We start from the raw sequence: 17,887 nt of genomic DNA, 5'->3' as shown, positions 1-17,887 counted from the left end.
TCGATCTGGTAAGATGTCTAAGGATTTACTTAGAAAGAACCAAACCCTTCAGAAGGGTTGAGAATCTTCTTATCTTATACCAGGGTGCAAGGAAAGGTGCCAAGGCATCTAAACCTTCCATTTCTAGATGGATATGTGAATGTATAAATTTATGTTATACCTATGGATGAGTACTGCACCTCTGTTATACCCAGAGTTAACTAGAGCGGACTCCACAAGATAGCCAGTCCGCTACCTGGAGCTCGCGACTCACCTGTCTTAAACACTACAGAATGGATACCTTTTTATCTAGCGAAACAACTTTCGCTAGATCTATCATACAGTCTGCTATGCAGGAAAGCCCTCCCTAGGGGTGATTCTTGCTAGATCCCCACATTGTGCTGCTGAGGGACGCTAGGGAAGACAAAATTTAGAAAGTGAATTTGCTTTCACTTAGTCTCCTCAGCAGCACAAGCTTCCCTCCCTTATATTTTGCTTTATAATTTACTCACTGTCCTAGTGTGAGCCTGGTGATTTATACCAGGGGGGGGAGGTCCTTAGTTTTTTGTTTTGTTTTAATCATTAAAAAAATCGCATGTCCTATTTGACTCACAGGGGCGGAGACACCCCCCACATTGTGCTGCTGAGGAGACTAAGGGAAAACAAATTAACTTTCTAAATTTAGTCTTATCAATGGCTTTGCTGAAGTCCAGATAGGCAATTTCTACATCACAACCTTCATCGAGAACATTAGTAACATAGTCAAAGAAATCAATGAGAATTGGCTGACATGATCTGTCATCTGTAAAGCATAGCGTGGCATACAGGATGGCTCTGTGTCTCCATTGCGCACTGAAGAGATTTAGCATAATAGAAACTGAGTCCATATCTTCTAAATGACTGGACCTATTTCAGTAAGTGATACCTCTTTGCACTCCTGTTCAACCCAGTGTAGTGGGTTTAGTGCAGGTGAACAGGGTGTCAGTTTCCCTTTAAACAGGCAAGTTCCCCTAAGGCTAAGTTTCTACTTGTTTTTTTATTTTCTTGGGAAAAACGCCAAGAAAAACATCAATTCTGCCGCATGGCGTTTTATCGGCCAAAAAATGCTGCAGCCAGATGTTAGCTGTAAATCAATGAGAAATCGCAAAATTCTTATTCCACTTGGCGTTTTTCACTTTGGCATTTCTTTAATCCTTTTGCCGTTTTTTCACTCTTTTTTTGGCGTTTTTCAGCTCCTTGGCGGTTTTCCAAAATCGCAGCATGTTGAGCGGCAATTTTCTTCCATAGAAGTCTACGGGAGTGAAAAAACGCCAAGAAAAACGATATGTGGGTTTTAACTTTGGCATTTTTTCAGGAGGTTTTTATTCTTTTTTGGACTTAAGCGACTTTCTCCTGCGCTCCACATCTCTGCACTATACTCTGACCGAACAATGATATGAATAGAACATCACTCATTCATATTTCCCTCAGAGCTGTGATTGGCTGCAACCATACGGCCAATCACCACTCTGGGCGGAAAATATGTTCTATTCACATCACTGGCCGGAGTATAGTGCAGAGATGTGAGCGCTGTATAGAGTCGCTCCGCATCTCTGCTATATTATGGACAATCGCATCGGGTGATATGTCTATTAGTAAAGGTACTACTACTCCCATCATGGAACAGTCTGTTGCATGCTGGGAGTAGTAGTACTATCTAAAAAATAGAGAAAAAAGTGAAACACACACAAATTTTGTAATAAAATATATGAATTTCGTTAAATAAATAATTTTCCATCACTACTGCATCCTTTTTTTTTATAATTATTTTTTTTTGGTACCCAACAAATTTTGGGTACCAAAAAAAAAAACTACAAAGGTGCAATTTCCATTAAAATGAAAAGACACCAGAAAAATGCCAGAAAAAACGGCAGATGCAGGAAATTGCACTGACGTTTTTTCAGGCGTTTTTTCTTGTGTTTTTTTTCAAACAAAAAAACGCAGGACAAAAAACCAAGTAGAAACTTAGCCTAAAACATTGGGGGGGTATTCATGAAGAGTGGTGTAGGTGAACGGCGTGTTACCCCATTAATTCATGTGGTGGAAACGACAGAATACATGGTAGGTGGAGGTCCTTGAAGAATAATTACAAGGAACTAGGTGCCAAGCTGAAGGGAAGGACCTCTAAGGTTGTGTTCTCTGGAATACTTCCTGTGCCATGCGCATCGCAGGAAAGACAGCGGGAGCTTAGGGAGTTAAATGCATGGCTTAAGTCGTGGTGTGAGGGGGAAGGGTTTGGGTTTTTAGAGCACTGGGCTGACTTTTCATTGGGGTACAAACTCTATTCTACGGATAATTTGCACCTGAATGGAAGGGGGTCTGCTGTGCTGGGGGAGAGAATCCTGGAAGGGGTGGCTGAGTATTTAAACTAGGTGAGTGGGGGGAGGATAATAAAGCAAAGAAAGCAGACAGTGGGATGGATAGGTTAGAGAGGGATCAGGACATAATGGTGGGTGGAGAGGAGTCCTGTGGGGGGAGGTTAAGAGCAGTGGATAAGGAGATTCATGCATTACAAACCAGCTGTAAAAATAAATGTAGCCCGAAAAATTGCAATCCCAATAATTCAAAAAATTCCATTAGCCCCAATAACTCGATAACTACAATAAGCCCCATTAACTCAAAAAATACCGTTAGCCCCAATAACTTAAATAACAACGTTAGACGCAATAACGCAAAAAATCCCATTAGCCCCAATAACTTAAATAATAACGTTAGACCCAATAACTCAAAAAATCCCATTAGCCCCAATAACTTAAATAGTACAATTAGCCCTTATAACTCAAAAAATGACATTAACCCCAATAACTCTGAAAATCCCATTAGTGAGACTATATGTGTAAAACTTAATGGAAATGTAAAGTGTATGTTCACAAATGCCAGAAGCCTAGCAAATAAAATGGGGGAGCTTGAGGCCTTGATACTGGAGGAACATATTGATATAGTTGGGGTCACTGAGACATGGCTGGACTCCTCGCATGACTGGGTTGTTAATCTGCAGGGGTTTACATTGTTTCGCAAGGATAGAATGAACAGAAAAGGTGGTGGAGTCTGTCTGTATGTAAGAAGTGGTATGAAAGTCAGTGTGAACGATGCCATAGTGTGTGATGATTCTGAGGATGTGGAATCATTGTGGGTAGAATTACAAAAGGAGGGAAATACTGAAAAAATTATATTTGGTGTAATCTACAGACCCCCTAATATCACTGAAGAGATAGAAGGTTGGCTGTATAAACAAATAGAGAGGGCCGCCCGGGCAGGTACAGTGGTAATAATGGGAGATTTTAACTATCCAGATATAGATTGGGGCCGGGGGTTGGCTAAAACTACAAAGGGGAGAAAATTCCTAAATTTATTGCAGGATAATTTTATGGCCCAGTTTGTGGAGGACCCAACAAGAAATGATGCCTTGTTGGATCTGATCATTTCCAACAACGCAGAGCTGGTTGGTAATGTAACTGTGCGGGAAAACCTTTGTAATAGCGACCACAATATAGTTACTTTTGACTTAAAATGTAGAAAACAAAGACAGACGGGGAAAGCAAAAACATATAACTTTAAAAAGGCAAATTTCCCTGGGCTGAGGGCTGCACTACAGGACATAGACTGGGGGGAGGTGTTCTCAAATGCTGATACAGAAGGTAAATGGGACATCTTTAAATCAACTCTAAATAACTATACAGCTAAATATATACCAAAGGGGAACAAATATAAACGATTAAAACTAAACCCTACATGGCTGACAAATGATGTTAAAAGAGCAATAAACAACAAAAAAATAGCCTTCAAAAAATACAAATCTGATGGGTCAGTTATAACATTTAAACAGTACAAGGAGCTTAATAAAATCTGTAAAAATGTAATAAAAACAGCAAAAATTCAAAATGAGAGACAGGTGGCCGAAGAAAGCAAAACTAATCCTAAATATTTTTTTAGATATATAAATACAAAAAAACCAAGGACAGAGCATGTAGGACCCCTTAATAATGATAATGGGGAGGTTGTCACGGGCGATCAAGAGAAGGCGGAGCTACTGAATGGGTTCTTTAGTTCTGTATATACTATGGAAGAAGGAGCTGACATTGGCCAGGTCAGTGCTGGTAACACATCATATAATGTATTGAACTGGCTTAATGTAGAGATGGTACAAGGTAAGTTAAGTAAAGTAAATGTAAGCAAATCTCCAGGGCCGGATGGACTACACCCAAGAGTTCTTAGAGAGGTAAGTTCAGTAATATCTGTACCCTTGTTCATGATATTTAGAGATTCTCTGGTGTCTGGTATTGTGCCAAGGGACTGGCGCAAGGCTAATGTGGTACCAATCTTCAAGAAGGGCTCTAGGTCTTCGCCAGGCAATTATAGACCGGTAAGTCTAACGTGCATTGTGGGTAAATTGTTTGAAGGACTTATAAGGGATTACATACAGGAATACATAGGGGATAATAGTATTATAAGTGATAGCCAGCATGGGTTTACTAAGGATAGAAGTTGTCAAACCAATCTAATTTGCTTTTATGAAGAGGTGAGTAGAAGCCTTGACAGAGGAATGGCTGTGGATATAGTGTTTCTGGATTTTGCTAAAGCGTTTGATACTGTCCCTCACAGACGTCTGACAGGTAAGTTAAGGTCCTTGGGCTTGGAAACTTTAGTTTGTAACTGGATTGAACACTGGCTCATGGATCGTACCCAGAGAGTGGTGGTAAATGATTCGTACTCTGATTGGTCCCCGGTTATTAGTGGTGTACCCCAAGGTTCAGTACTGGGCCCACTGCTGTTTAATTTATTTATCAATGATATAGAGGATGGTATTAACAGCTCTGTTTCTATCTTTGCAGATGACACCAAGCTTTGTAGCACAGTCTATAGAGGATGTGCATAAGTTACAAGATGACTTGGATAGACTAAGTGTCTGGGCATCCACTTGGCAAATGAGGTTCAATGTGGATAAATGTAAAGTTATGCATCTGGGTACTAATAACCTGCATGCGTCGTATGTCTTAGGGGGGATTAAACTGGCAGAGTCACTGGTAGAGAAGGATCTGGGTGTACTTGTAGATCACAGACTACAAAATAGCATGCAATGTCAGGCTGCTGCTTCCAAAGCCGGCAGGATATTGTCATGTATAAAAAGAGGCATGGACTCGAGGGGCAGGGACATAATACTCCCCCTTTATAAAGCATTGGTACGGCCTCACCTGGAATATGCTGTTCAGTTTTGGGCACCTGTCCATTAAAGGGACACTGCGGAGTTGGAAAGGGTGCAGAGACGCGTGACTAAACTAATATGGGGCATGGAACATCTTAGCTATGAGGAGCGATTAAAGGAGTTACAATTGTTTAGTCTTGAGAAGAGACGTTTAAGGGAGGATATGATAAACGTATATAAGTATATAAATGGCCCATACAAAAAATATGGAGAAAAACTGTTCCAGGTTAAACCCCCCCAAAGGACGAGGGGGCACTCCCTCCGTCTGGAGAAGAAAAGGTTTAGTCTAAAGGGGCGGCACGCCTTCTTTACCGTGAGGACTGTGAATTTATGGAATGGTCTACCTCAGGAACTGGTCACAGCAGGAACAATTAACAGCTTTAAAGCAGGGTTAGATACATTCCTGGAACAAAATAACATTAATGCTTATGCAGAATTATAAAACTACATCCCTTTCCCTTATCCCCTTACATCCTTCCCTTCAATCCCCTGGTTGGACTTGATGGACGTATGTCTTTTTTCAACCATACTAACTATGTAACTATGTAACTAACTATGTATACCTGCACTAAATTTATTACATAGAGGGAGAGGCGGGGAGGCACGAATGCTGGGGTCTCCCCCATAGAACTGTATGGGGACGGGGAGGAGACGGGGCGTCACCGTTGACCTCTAGGTCGATGCTACGCGCCTTAGCGCTCACCATGAGCGCTAATGGCAGCGCCCCGTTAGGGAGATCGCGGGGGGGGGGGTCCCAACGGTCGGACCCCCCGCAATCAAACACTTATCCCCTATCCTGTGGATAGGGGATAAGTGTCATACCGCTGCAGTTGTACTTTAAGGTTGTTCTTTTCTCTCTCTGATGACACTTGTCTCGGGAACCGCCCAGTTTAGAAGAGGTTTATGGGGATTTGCTTCTAAACTGGGCGGTTCCCGAGACACGTGTAATCAGAGAGCACTTAGACAGAAAAGAACAACCTTAACTTCAGAAGCTCATAAGAACTGAAAGGATTAAGATTTTTTAATAGAAGTAATTTACAAATCTTACAAATAGATTCCCTGACGAAGGAAGCCGATATTGCTTCTGAAACGCGTTGGAAGGAACTTTAAGTCTTCTCCCATTCCGTAGTGACGTCACTAACAGGACACGATCTGAAACCTTAGCAACCATCAAGCTAACCGCAAAGCAGGGTGAATACGGTTGAGACGCCACCGGCCGGGGCGTGCTCCTGTTATCCCCAACTGGACTTTCCACAAGAAGCATTCAGGAACGAAAAAACCGCTGCAGAAACGCATCGAAACCGCAAGTACAAACAAAACAAGAAGCAACCTATAGGCAACACTGTGCAGGTTAGGTGTGTTCATGCAAACAATTAGCGGGCACTCTTGCACGTATAGTGCCAAAAGTGTGCACCACTAATAGGTATCTCTTGATTTACAGGGCCGTTGCCACAACCGCTAATCACATACCACTCTACTAATAGTGCTAAGATCAAACTAGTCCTCACTACAGGTCAATACAGGTATACGTACGAACCCTATACCCCGTATATATCTTTACATACCGTTATACCATCTTTTTAGAAACATTCATTACTAATGGGCATTCTTTGACTTGTAGTGCCGCCCTTTCAACTCTATATATAGGAAAAGCAACCAAATACCACTATTGGGCGACTATAAGGATCATCTACTCCTTATCACCACCATATATAGGTATATATACCTCCTTCAACTTCTTTATATACAATATATAATCTTTGTATATTACAATCACTTATACTTGTTTTTATCCGTAACTTGCTACTATTCATTGTTTTACAATTCTTCATTTCTACCACTAGTGCATTTTAATTATTTTATCTATATCTACTTATTGTCAATTACAGCACCAGTGCACTTTATCTATCTACATTGACCTATTGCTACTTTATATACAGCACTAGTGCACTTTATTCTATCACATTCATTTATGTTCTCATTGTAAGAGCTGAATTAACCCTGCATATATCACAACACTGCAGCTACTATATTAATCCGATCAACGCAGGTATGTGTTATCCCATATATCATTAACTAAGCGCGTACTGATGTATATGTGTATTTTACACATATATAAATTATTCATTTAAACTATTGCACTATATGAGGAACGGGTACTCCTATCTCAGTATCGCAGCTAGTTACATCCACAAATGTTCAAGCTCACAGCGCTTATCATATACTAAAAAAAATTTTTTAGTACCTTCTACTAATTTACAAATCTGTTTAACTTTCTGGAGCCAGTTGATATATATATAAAAAGTTTTTTTTCCTGGATAACCCCTTTAATGCTGTTTGCAGTCAGTTTGTAAGCCAAGTCAGGGCTGATGTAAATTTGTGCCTAAGTTAGCGCAGTTGCGACAAAAGATGAGACAAAATGAAAAGTCGCTCCTCAAAAATTCCTTACTACTGCATGATATCACCTGAAATCATGACTTGATATGTTCTTTTTGAAAAGTTTTCTAAAGCAGCATCTGAAACAAACTGTGCGACAAATGAACACCACAAAACCAGGGTAAAACCAATGATCCCCCCCATTGCTCTTTGAAAACACTGGAGATGAACCCAACTGGCGGCAATGCTATGTCCAGGAATATACACTTTCAGGCTCTTTATATATCTCTTATAGGCAGTTTTTATTTTACTATGATACTTCTCTTATAAACCACAATGTTTAACTTGTTTAATTTTTGGGACAGATTTTTATTCCTTGGGAGTACACAATGACGGTTCCCATTGAATCACAGCATGCAGTATAATTGATACAGAAAGTTTATTGAAAAATAGTATCACTTTTCATTAAATAAAAAACAGCATTTATTAGTTGAAGGCGGAGGTGTGCACTACTGAGATTTAATGAACATGAAGTGGGAGCTAAGATGTGGAAGCTGTTCAGTGTCCCTTTCTGATCTGGCAGCTTAACTATATGCCATCTGGAATAATATGCCGGCTGGGGAATTACATAATTTGCTTTCCCTAACATGAAGCGTGAACAATTCAGTGACTAGGATTGTAATGTAAAAATGTCCTCATTCAGAGTCTATAAAATATCATAGAATAAAATACATAGAATTTAATGAACAATTCAGTTTGAGAATCTTCTTTTTTATATGATCAAGATGGTGTGTTGGTTATTTTAAAGAAGACTGTGAATTTAAGCTACAGTATATATATATATATATATACATATATATATATATATTGTGATGACTCGCAACTTGCAGATAGGTGCGGTTGCAGTATAGGGGCACGGAAACAGTACTTTTCAAATCAAAGTTCAGTGTCTTATTCACACTTGGCACATAGCAAACAGTCTTTAAATGCAGAACAAAGGAAAACGTAACAAAAGTCCACCTGTATTCCTTAGGTGTTTGTTCACACCTGGGTCCATGCCATGCGGCATCAAGCAAGTCCTTTCCAAGCCTCCAGGCAGGCTGTTCATCAGCTTCCAAACTCTCAGGGAAGAACTCCACATGCAGCTCCCTCTGGCAGTGTGAGCTGCAACTAGCAAATCCCCCCTCAGCTGGTGAGGCAGCCTAGCTTTAAGGCCAGCAAAAGACGGCCTGGATTGTGGGGAATGAACCCCACCCTGTACTTGACCATTCCCAGTAGGAGCCGTCCCGGATACTATGGCCATAATGTCAGTCTGCATCGCAGCACAAAACCTGAATAAATACTGGCTCTTACTTCACCAAGGCCAGGAGCCTTGGTGACACATATCGCCCATCAATCACCATGCCTTTCACCTTCTCAGAATATATATATATATATATATATATATATATGGAAGGGGCACTAATACAAGGCACAAGGTAAAGCAAAAAGTAGTTTACCTTTAACTTGTTAGGAATCACATGTCATAAATGTACTTGATTTTGGTCAATAGACCGACTGCACTACCAATGTACAGTGGTCCCTCAACATACGATGGTAATTCGTTCCAAACGACCCATCGTTTGTCGAATCCATCGTATGTTGAGGGATCCGTGCAATGTAAAGTATAGGAAGCTGTACTCACCTGTCCCCGTCGCTCCGCACCAGGTCCTCACCGCTCCCGCTGCTGTTCCAGGGGCTCCCGATGCTGTCCCGCTGCTCCGGTGTCTTCTTCGCGATCCTCCGGTGTCTTGCACATCTTCTGCAGGGTCCGGGCCTCGCTTTCAGGTGACGTTATTACGCTGCTGCGCCGGCGCGGCGTGCGTAGTGACGTAATAACGACGCCGGAAAGCAAGGCCCGGACCCTGGAGAAGATGCGCAAGACACCGGAGGATCGCGAAGTGGACCCGGAGCAGCGGGGATAGGTAAGTGAACCTGCTGGGGCACATTACACTGCTATCCGACAGCAGTTTAAGCATTTTGCGCTGTCGGATAGCAGTTAATGCGATGGCCCCGACATATAAAAGCATCGTATGTCGATGCTGACATCGACATGCGATGGCCTCTGAGAGGCCATCGTATGTCGATTTTATCATATGTCGGGGCCATCGTAGGTCGGGGGGTTACTGTATAGTATATGATCCTGTCTATAGATCCACTCCACTATACATGTACAGTGTGTGATCCTGGTCTATAAACTAACTTCACTATAAATATATAGTATATGATCTTGGTCTATAAACGAACTTCACAAAAAATGTACAGTGTGTGATCCTGGTCTACAGATCCACTTTACCATAAATGTATGGTACAGTGGGGCAAAAAAAGTATTTAGTCAGCCACCACTTCTTCCACTTAAAAAGATGAGAGAGGCCTGTAATTTTCATCATAGGTGTACCTCAACTATGAGAGACATAATGAGGAAACAAAATCCATAAAATCACGCAAATTATGGTGGAAAATAAGTATTTGGTTACCTACAAACAAGATTTCTGGCTTTCACAGACCTGTAACTTCTTCTTTAAGAGTCTCCTCTGTCCTCCACTTGTTACCTGTATTAATGGCATCTGTTTGAACTTGTTCTCAGTATAAAGGACACCTGTCCACAACCTCAAACAGTCACACTCCAAACTCCACTATGGCCAAGACCAAAGAGCTGTCGAATGACACCAGAAACAAAATTGTAGACCTGCACCAGGCTGGGAAGACTGAATCTGCAATAGGCAAACAGCTTGGTGTGAAGAAATCAAATGTGGGAGCAATTATTAGAAAATGGAAGACATACAAGACCACTGATAATCTCCCTAGATCTGGGGCTCCACGCAAGATCGACGCCCTGTGGTGTCAAAATGATCACAAGAACAGTGAGCAAAAATCCCAGAACCACACGGGGGGACCTAGTGAATGACCTGCAGAGAGCTGGGACCAAAGTAACAAAGGCTACCACTACCATCAGTAACACACTAAGCAGCCAGGGACTCATATCATGCAATGCCAGATGTGTCCCCCTGCTTATGCAGTACATATCCGGGCCTGTCTAAAGTTTGCTAGAGAGCATTTGGATGATCCAGAAGAGTATTGGGAGAATCTCATATGGTTAGATAAAACCAAAGTAGAACTTTTTGGTAAAAACTCAACTTGTCGTGTTTGGAGAAGAAAGAATGCTGAGTTGCATCCAGAGAACACCATACCTACTGTGAAGCATGGGGGTAGAAACATCATGCTTTAGGGCATGTTTTTTTACTAAGGGACCAGGACGACTGATCCTTGTAAAGGAAAGAATGAATGGGACCATGTATCGTGAGATTTTGAGTGAAAACCTCCTTCCATCAGCAAGGGCATTGAATATGAAATGTGGCAGGGTCTTTCAGCATGACAATCATTCCAAACACACTGCCCGGGCAACAAAGGAGTGGCTTCGTAAGAAGCATTTCAAGGTCCTGGAGTGGCCTAGCCAGTCTCCAGATATCAACCCCATAGAAAACCTTTGGAGGGAGTTGAAAGTCAGTGTTGCCCAACGACAGCCCCAAATCATCACTGCTCTAGAGGTGATCTGCATGGAGGAATGGGCCAAAATACTAGCAACAGTGTGTGAAAACCTTGTAAAGACTTACAGTGGCAGTTGAAGGCAGTAACCCCGCCCTTGCCAGTTAGCAGCTAATTTGAATACACCGAAAAAGAGCTATAACGGGTGAACGGCGCAGCGGATCTGGGCAAGGTAGGACTCAAAGTGTTCAACGTCTCCCGCACCATCCACAGGTACCCGTGGATAGTGCGGGACAAAACATGTGACAGTTTTCCTTTAAAAATCAGACAATGTGATTTTATGGATTTTCTTTTTCTCATTATGACTCTCATAGTTGAGGTATCCCTATAATGAAAATTACAGGCCTCTCTCATCTTTTTAAGTGGGAGAACTTGCACAATTGGTGGCTGACTAAATACTTTTTTGACCCAGTGTATATGATCTTGGTACAGAGGCGGCTCCCCTATTAGGCAAGTTAGGCGGCCGCCGCCTAAGGCATTGCGCTGGAGAGGGCCTCGCAGCCACCTAACTCCACTCATTACCACTCTGCAGAGCCCGCAGGTGTACTGAAGAAAACTGTGTCCCTGTAGCGGAATGTGACCTTCCGCACAGGGACACTCACTCCATCGGGCCGCTCGGCTGTGATGACAGAGCAAAGAGCAATTGGCTCCTCACTCTTTTAATCCCTCTTGTGGTCACCCAACATGAGGCCCAGTGTCCTTCCTCTGCGCTCTGGCGCATGAGTGATGTCATCATGTGCAGGAGCAGAGAGTGGAGGGGAAGAAAGGAGAGAGGACACACCACTAACTACGTTAGCCAGGTGAGTATCTTTGTCTTTTTTTAATTTTTTTTATTTACCATTGTTAAGTGGGCTGCTGCTACTTAAAGTGGACTGCTGCTACCTAAAGGGAACTGCTGCTACCTAAAAAAGAGCTGATGCTATCTAAAGGGGATTGCTGCTACATAAAGGGGGCTGCTGCAACATAAAGGGGACTGCTGCTACCTAAAGGGGGCTGCTGCTATCTAAAGGGGACTGCTGCTACCTAAAGGATGCTGCCATTGCTGCTACCTAAAGGGGCTGACGCTACCTAGAGGGGGCTGCTGCTGCTGCTAACTAGAGGGGGCTGCCGATGCTACTACCTAGAGGGGCTGCCGCTGCTACCTAGAGGTTGCTGCCACTGTTGCTACCTAGAGAGGGCTGCCTCTGCTACATAAACGGGTCTGCCGCTGCCACATAAAGGGGTCTGCTGTTGCTGCTACCTGAAGGGGGTTGGTTCTGCTACCTAAAGGGGGTTGCTGCTGCTACCACTATTACCTAAAGGGGGCTTCTGCTACCACTGTCTCAAGGGGGACTGCTATTATATGCGAGCGGGGGGGGGGGGGGGGGGTTGGGGGGGCTGGTGCTGCTGCTACTACATGCACCTAACCACCTATATCCAGTGGGAGGGCTACTTACTCCTCCCCCAACCCACTTATCTACCCACTCTACTGTATAGGACACGCAGGGGGTTATTATTACTGTATAGAGTGCTGTAAGTGTTGGAAAAGTGTGGATCCTAAAATGTTTGTCTGCCAGGTTCTGTGGAGATGAGTTGTGGCTGGACAAAATCATCATGACGGTCTGGGACGGATGGAGAAGAAAAAGAAAAGGGGAACAACTTCAATTAGAGAGGACGTCACCTGATGTTATTGTATGTAATCACTTATATTATCTGTAGAACCTATGTAGAGCCGAGGTCACTAACATCGGTATACAGTAGTTTATTAAGTATCAGTATGGTAGTATTATCCCGTTACTGTGTGGGGGTATTGTGTAGTCATGGTGTGGTATAATTATTTGTTGCTTGTAAAGTGGTGTTGCTGATGATAATGGTCTTTGTATAGTGGTTTTATTTAGCATCAGTATGGTAGTATTATCCCATCACTATATAGTGGTAATGGTAGTGGTCATGGTGTGGTGGAATTATTTATCTCTTGTATAGTGGTTTTATTCAGTATCAGTATGGTGGTATAATCCCATCACTATATGGTGTTAATGGTAGCGGTCATGGTGTGGTGGAATTACTTATCTCTTGTATAGTGGTGTTATTGGTGATACTGGTCTGTGTATAGCGGTTTTATTCAGTATCAGTATGGTGGTATAATCCCATCACTATATGGTGGTAATGGTAGTTTTCATGGTGTTGGGCAATTATTCATCCCTTGTGTAGTGGTGATATTGGTCGGTCTATAGTGTTTTTTTTTTTTTTTTATATATAAATAACAGTATGAAGGTATTTGCAGGAGTAATATGTTGTCCTGGTGTGTAGGTATTATTTTGGGGGAGCTTCGTCAAAACCTGTCCAGAGGAAAAGTTGCCGAGTTGCCCACAGCAACCAATCAGATTGCTTCTTTAATTTCTGAAAAGGCCCCTGAGAAAATGAACATGCAATCTGATTGGTTTCTATGGGCAACTAAGCAACTTTTCCTCCGGACAGGTTTTGATAAATCTCCCCCTTTATGTTTTTAAACTTATGAGAAAATCCTGTATGAGCCCCTGATAAGCGGCGATAAATACACTGGGGGAGATTTAACAAAACCTGTGCAGAGTAAAACTTGTCCAGTTGCCCATAGCAACCAATCAGATCGCTTCTTTCATTTTTAGGAAGGCCTGTGAAAAATGAAAGAAGTGATCTGATTGGTTGCTACCTAAGTTCACCTAAGGCCTCACAAGGTCTAGAGCCACCTCTGTCCTGGTCTATAGACTGACTTAACTATATATGTGTTAAGTTGTTAGGGCTCGTTCACATTTGTCCGGGGTCAAGCATCATTTCCCTCTGTTGCTTGCTAAAAAGCACCAGAGAAAAACTGATGCTAGAACTGATCCTATTCATTTCAATAGGACAGTTCATATTTATTCGGCACCTCAATATGGACGCCAGATGGTTGGACATGCCGGACAGAATTGCCCAACATTGCCACAAGATTCAAATCTCCCAGTTCCTGCACCAAAATGTCAATCAGAGCCGCTGATCTTCTGTGGGGCAATTCAGTTCAATGCAGAGAACTGCACTACCACCACCATTCCGCATTGGTTTCCTCTCGGAACCGATTACAGACCATTTTTTGCGGATCTGTGATGTCCCAGTACGGGATGATGTGGCCCCGTACTGTCCTCCTGCCCTGTGAGGCAGAGTCCCTGAATGTCCCCAGGGCTCCCCTGCAGCATACCCCCATTATGTATATATGTTGGCATCATTTAATGTACTGTTTGTACCACATGATTGTTACCCAGAGGGCTCCAGTGACCAGGTGACCCCCCCAAGTGACCTATGCCTCCTTGCACAGCCCCCCTATATAACCAGGGGAGGGGCTGCAATCTCTCTCTTAGCACATTGCTACTTCTGCTGAGGTCAAGTCAAGTCAAGTTGTTCCAGCATCTGTGTCCAGAGCATTGGAGGCCTCAAGCCTAAAGTCCTGCAGCCAAAAGTCGGTCATCAGTAAGTCACATCATCTTATTGTCAGTCACCATCTCTGTCAAGTCAAGTCCATCTGTAGTCACCGTGGCCTGCACTAAAGTCAGTCTAACTACTGCAAGTCCCAGCAAGCCTGTGAGGTCCCCCTGTGTCACTGGTCACCTTCCTGGGATATTTGGCTGTACTGTAAAGACTATGGGGGAGATTTATCAAAACCTGTGCAAAGGCAAAGTTGCCCAGTTGCCCATAGCAACCAATCTGATTGCTTCTTACATTCTTAACAAGGCCTCTGAAAAATGAAAGAAGCGATCTGATTGGTTGCTATGGGCAACTTTGCCTCTGCACAGGTTTTGATAAATCTCCCCCTATATCACCTGTCTTGCGTCAGTAAAGCTGCCGTTATCCTTAATCTGGCGTTGGTGTCTTCACTGCCCCTGCCTAACCCAGGATCAAAGGTATTACCTTTTGGGTGGTTAAGGGTAAACCACACCCTGGCGTCACAACAAGAAGGGGTTAATAACATCTGCAAGAAATATATAGAGATAGTAGTCCGTTCGGCACTGCGGCTGTCCCCTTAAGCAGCTGGGGACATCAGGACCAGGGCTCTGTAGTATTGGTACTTGCTAGTGTTGGTGGTGCTCTGGCTTAAAGGGGTACTCCGGTGCTTAGACATCTTATCCCAGGGGCGGACAAATCAAATGTGCAGCATGTTCAGCTGCACAGGGGCCCGCCACTACACAAGGGCCCTCAGGCACTGGCCAAGGGCCCCCTTGAGAGAGAGGTGCAGCTGGTGAGGATCCAGGACAGTTGTCCCGATCCCCACGCAGACAAGCACTACTTTTTTTTTTACAATCACTGCGCTGCTCCTGCTCCGGTATCATTAGGGAGACAGGCAGTAGCGCAGGGATGAAGTCACCTGATTCATGGCTCCGCCCCCAGCACAGGAAGAGGACGGAGGCCGAGAGCTGACAGGCCTCCCAGGAGCACCGCGGCTGTGAGGGGAAGTTATGTCCCCTGTCCTGCCTCTCTTCTCACTAGCAGTATAACCTGGGGCTGGGGGGTAGCAGCCCAGTGGGGTCACTTTCCCTGCTCCGGTGTCCACAGGTCACCTACAGGTCACATTACAAGAACAATTTTTGGGAAAAATTGGGGCCAAAATGGGGCGGTTTTTACCGCGATTTTTCAAAAAAAAATTCTTGTAATGCAACCTGTAGGTGACCTGTGGACCCCGGAGGAGGGAAAGTGACCCCACTGGGGCCACAACATGTGGACACACTGCTTGTTTATTTATCATTAATCCATTAAGGCAGTGTTTCCCAACCAGGGAGCCTCCAGCTATTGCAAAACTACAACTTCCTGACAGCTAAAGACTGTCCGGGCATGCTGGGAGTTGTAGTTTTGCAACAGCTGGAGGCACACTGGTTAATAAACACTGAGATAGATAGATTGACTGGGCATAGATCAGTGTTTTCCTACCATGGTGCCTCCAGCTGTTGCAAAACTACAGTCCAGGCATGCTGGGAGTTGTAGTTTTGCAACAGCTGGAGACACCCTGGCTGGAAAACACTATCTACCTACCTATCGATCTATCCATCTCACAAGGTGCCTCCAGCTGTTGCAAAACTACAACTCCCAGCATACCTCAACAGCCAAAGTCCCAGGAGTTGTAGTTTTTTAGTTTTGCAACATCTGGAAGCACCCTGGTTGGTAAAAAGATATCCATGTCCTATCATCTATCTATCTATCTATCTATCTATCTATCTATCTACTGTATCTATCTTATATCTATCTATCTATCTTATATCTATCTCTATCTATCATCTATCTATCCATCTAATATCTATCTATCTATCTATCTATCTCATATATATCTATCTCATATCTATCTATCTATCTATCTCATATCTATCTATCTATCTCACATCTATCTATCCATCTAATATCTTTCTATCTATCTATCTCATATCCATCTCATCAGGGGCGGACACAGACAGCAGAGGGCCCCTGTGCAAAGAATGTGCCCCCCCAGCGCTGTGCCCCCTCATGTACCTAGACCCCATCAGAGTGCCTCCACTTACCCCGCGCGTGTAGTGTCGCCACAGGTGGATGGAACAGCTCCCAAGGTGGGCTCCGGGTGGCCCCTGCCCCTTTCAGTGACTACAGCTCTGATGGGACAGTTAGGAAAATACACAATGATATCAGTGACTACAGCTGATGGGACAGTCAGGAGAATACACAATGATATAAGTAACTACAGCTCTGATGGGACAGTTAGGAAAATACACAATGATATCACTGACCTGAGTGACGTCTTCTCTGTTGTCTTTACTTTTCTTCTTCATCTGGTCCAGACACCAGGATTTCTTCCATCTTCTCTGCAGAGTCTGAAACCTGGACATCATTGGTTCCTTAAATTGTCAGTAGATCCTCATCCTCTGTATGATGACAATAATCATTATAATAATGTACCCCCTGAATATAATACTGCCAACCACTGTACCCCCTAAATACTGCCAACCACTGTACCCGAATATAATACTGCCAACCACTGTACCCCTGAATATAATACTGCCAAATACTGTACCCCTGAATATAATACTGCCAACCACTGTACTCCATGAATATAATACTGCCAAATACTGTACCCCTGAATATAATACTGCCAACCACTGTACCCCTGAATATAATACTGCCAACCACTGTACCCCTGAATATAATACTGCCAACCACTGTACTCCATGAATATAATACTGCCAACCACTGTACTCCATGAATATAATACTGCCAAATACTGTACCCCTGAATATAATACTGCCAACCACTGTACCCCTGAATATAATACTGCCAACCACTGTACCCCTGAATATAATACTGCCAACCACTGTACTCCATGAATATAATACTGCCAACCACTGTACCCCTGAATATAATACTGCCAACCACTGTACTCCATGAATATAATACTGCCAACCACTGTACCCCTGAATATAATACTGCCAACCACTGTACTCCATGAATATAATACTGCCAACCACTGTACTCCATGAATATAATACTGCCAACCACTGTACCCCTGAATATAATACTGCCAACCACTGTACTCCATGAATATAATACTGCCAACCACTGTACTCCATGAATATAATACTGCCAAATACTATATCACTGAATATAATACTGCCAAATACTGTACCCCTGAATATAATACTGCCAACCACTGTACTCCATGAATATAATACTGCCAACCACTGTACCCCTGAATATAATACT

General features: G+C 43.2%; 1 protein-coding gene across 1 annotated transcript in view; it reads right to left on the bottom strand.

Annotated features, from left to right (window-relative positions):
- Positions 1–16,939, bottom strand: part of UBXN2A (UBX domain protein 2A) — an 81,297-nt gene extending 64,358 nt beyond the window's left edge. Inside the window, exon 1 of the mRNA XM_056564329.1 lies at positions 16,918–16,939. The gene's annotated coding sequence lies outside the window, so the exon portion shown is untranslated. The remainder of the gene's footprint in view (positions 1–16,917) is intronic.
- Positions 16,940–17,887: the final 948 nt, after the last annotated feature.

The sequence above is a fragment of the Hyla sarda genome, chromosome 3 (assembly GCF_029499605.1).
Source record: "Hyla sarda isolate aHylSar1 chromosome 3, aHylSar1.hap1, whole genome shotgun sequence".
NCBI classification, from domain to species: Eukaryota; Metazoa; Chordata; class Amphibia; order Anura; family Hylidae; genus Hyla; species Hyla sarda.
The sequence above is the reverse complement of the archived record's forward strand: the minus strand, read 5'-3'. Positions and strand labels throughout refer to the sequence as shown.